The following is a 3620-nucleotide window of genomic DNA, read 5'->3' as shown; positions in this document are numbered from 1 at the left end:
ACTTCGTATCCATGGCTTATTATGTGTGACTTCTGAATCCAATTTAACTCCTAGTTTTACTGGGATCAGTTCTCATGGGTTCTTAAAATACTTTCAATTTTGCTTAAACAGTGGCTTCATTATTAATAAAGCTACTCTTCCTTAGAAAGTTGTGCATGCCATGGCAAACAGACCAAGACATAAAATCACACTATCTTGCAGAACAAGACCAGCAACAAGATTGCAACTGATTGCTCTCCAAAACAGCCCTTTTGTTTTCAAAGGAGATTAACTGCTCCCAAAAAGAAGGGTCTAACACTGCAAAAAGCATACCTAGAGTGATCTTCAGAAGAAGTCATTGAATCTAGGGGCTAAGCCCAGAGGGGCAGCAAGGAACAGTTCATTATTTTTTATTATCAAGTAGTAAAAAATGCAGAAATAGAGATAAAATTTAATTCCAGTTAGAAAAATACTGTGGCTAACACACAAAGTCACAAATATGACTCACATTCTAGTTATGTGAGGTCCCTTAACTTAAAGAAGTGAGACAGGGGAAACTGCTGGACAATAGTAATTTCTTCCTGCAAGGACCAGATAAAGTAGAAATTATTCTGAAAATTTGAAACCTTTTCTTACACAATTAGGGAAGGAAGAACACTTACCAGAATTTCATTTCAGAAACAGGTGTTCAAAATATCTGTTTCCAAATTGTTAATGCTAATAATCACTTTCTAATGTAAGCAGGGGAAAAATGGGGAAAACTTAGAAAAGGAAGGAGCACCCATTTGAATGGAAGAAGGCTCCATCACTGCAGTGAAGAATACAGCACTGAGAGGAAGCGTGGAGATCCCCTAACCCTCAGCTGTCACACCAGTCAGCAAGAGAGGGATAGTTTTAAAGTACTGGACCTCTAACATTTTATGGTGGTTTGCTAAACAGTGCAGTTCATGACAAGTGGCTTGTTTGCTATCCAGGTTGCAGCGTGCAATTAAATAAGCACAATTTGAGATTTAAGGTGAATTATTTATTTCTTTACTTCACAGTTCTTGCAGATAAATAGGGCTCCACATGCACCACACCTCAGGAGGCTGTCAGCTGCTCTTCACTGATGAGGGGGTAACAAGGAGACACAGAAAGGAAAACAGTTTGTGTTGATTCCCCATGGGCACAGTTTAACCTCTGCTGGGATTAATGTTCATTGGGACTGCAATTAAATCCACTTCATGGAAGAGGATTCTTGTGGAAGCATGTGCAGTGCTAGACTGGTGAATTGGTGATTCCTATATATGGCCCACCTGGCTTTTGCAGGTCTTTGACCTGGTTCTGTGAGCAGTTTACTGAGACTGTCTGAAATGGGTGAAGACCAGGGGCCAGATGGGCTCCACAAACACAGGTTTTCTGCCAGAAACATCACCTACATGGGGAGAAGGAGCTGAAAGCTTCACAGGAAAACTACAGCTTAAAAGTTGGCACTGTAGAGGGGAGAGATGAGAGCCACAGCCGAGTTATTACTATCTGAGGAAGAATTCTTCTTTGAAGATGACAAGTAAAGTTTAAAGTAAAGTTTAATTCTCATGTTTTTAATACAGAGTAAATTTTTGATAGAACTGCTGTGCAGTAGAAACCAAATCACACTGTCACTTAGTGGCCTGAGGAAAAGATGGGAGGGTTTTAAAGAGTTCAAGCTAAGTTTGCTGTGGGTGGAAGCTGCAGCTGGACGGTTGGGTTGCAGTTGGCAGTAAGTGTTTCTCAGCACCCTTGTTAAGAGGACTTCATTTACAAATGCCACAGAAACAATGTCTTGTCAATTTGACCACTGAGGTGTTCCAAAACTGCCTCTCTCTTACACGCTGAAGTCAGTTCTCCTCTGGATATCAAACACAAGTTCTCCAGGACACTCCCAGTGGGACCTTGGGCAAAGTAAACCTGATCACTGCTGGATATTGGGTTTCATTTGACTTTCATTTAACATTGGGCATTCATTAACACACGGAAGCCTTCATTTGATATCCTGGGAGATCAGATTAGGAAGAGAATGAGATGAACAGAATCCCAAAGAGAGGGAAGTGTCAGTGTGCTTTTCCTTTGCTGCTTGCAACATGATGAAATCTGAATGGCAAGCAGTGCCACCAGTATATTTTGACCAACTATTAAACACAGAAGCTATAATCTTTTAATTAGTTTCCTTCCAGAAAAATGGAGCAAGCAATGTTCAGCACCAGTCTGTATCTGGCAGATGGGTTTACCATTCAAGATAATGAAAAAAAATTAATTTTCACTGCGTCTACCCACTGTATACAAGGCTCAATCCTGAAACTGCTATCTATCCTATTATGAGATTACATTTTAATGAAAACATGTGACATCTCAGCAAATGATGTCCTCATTTTTGTTCCAGCCACTCTCAGATGTGGTGTCAAGACAAGGGGCTGAGTGCAGACTCACAGGCCATGAACTGACACATGACAAGAGCTGCAAATCTACTTCATAAAACGTGTGCTAAAAGCCTGCCTGAGTCACATCTCTTCCTTGGTCAAAATTCTGCCTTACTGACTGAGCTCCTCCAAGTCTCAGGGCAGAAGGAGCCCATGGTGCCAAACAAGTGGCCTGGCACATTACCTTGTTCTCCCTCTGACCCGAGTCAGCTACAGAATATATTCCTGGAACAAAAATTTAGAAGTGTCACAAGGAGAATTGAGCCCAAAGTGTGTGAAATGCAATTGCTTCCTCAAGCTTTGCAGAGTCAAACATTACTTCTTTTATTTTAGTCTAAACATGAAGAGAATCTGTTTAATTTTAAAGAGCACATAATTAGAACCGTGCTTAGACATTCTAAATATTACTTAAAACCATTAAAAATTTTAAAAATCAATATTTATTAGCCAAACTTGTTTCTGTAAATGAATACCAATATTTTGAATGCCCCACTCACATGAATAATCTCCTCATGCACATAAATAAGCCCTATCAATTAAGATAGACAGGACTAAGTAAAGAGATATGAATGCATACCAGCAATGGAGCTGCTTTAATCTACACTGGTTATAAATATGGAGCAGCAGAATCAACACTCTCAGCTACGAATCTTAGTTATAAAAAGCATCACAAAGTTTAATACATAAAAGGGATAAACTTGAACCATCCTGAAGAAATGCTGACTTGTGTTTTTTATTCAGTGATAGCCTATTCTGCCTTAAAATACAAGCTTTGAGCACCTTGCAGATAGAAATTCATCTCATTAAGTTCTGTTCTTAAATCCTGGAGAAGAAAAATGTTGTTCAGAATTGACAATCATTCATAGATGCTCAGATGAACAGAAAAAAAAATCAATCTTAATGAGAACTATAATAATTCTTTTCCTCTTTACAACAGATTATTCCCAGCTTAATTTCCCTGGAATTACCTTCAGCTGGCATTAGCATAACAACAATGCATTAAAAGGGATTAATAGAAATACAAAACAAATGCAACAACTGTTCAAAAAAAATCTCCTTGATGTGTGGCAGAGGCATAATTGGTATAAATCAAAAGGTCTGGCTTGGAGGTCAGAAATTCCTGTTGGTAGAAATAGATGTGTGCTATGTGCCTGAAGGCTGATGAGACAATCAGGGAGAGGGGTCTAAAGCCAGTATTTCAGGCAT

Source organism: Motacilla alba, chromosome 14, assembly GCF_015832195.1.
Source record: "Motacilla alba alba isolate MOTALB_02 chromosome 14, Motacilla_alba_V1.0_pri, whole genome shotgun sequence".
Classification (NCBI taxonomy): Eukaryota; Metazoa; Chordata; class Aves; order Passeriformes; family Motacillidae; genus Motacilla; species Motacilla alba.
The sequence above is the reverse complement of the archived record's forward strand: the minus strand, read 5'-3'. Positions refer to the sequence as shown.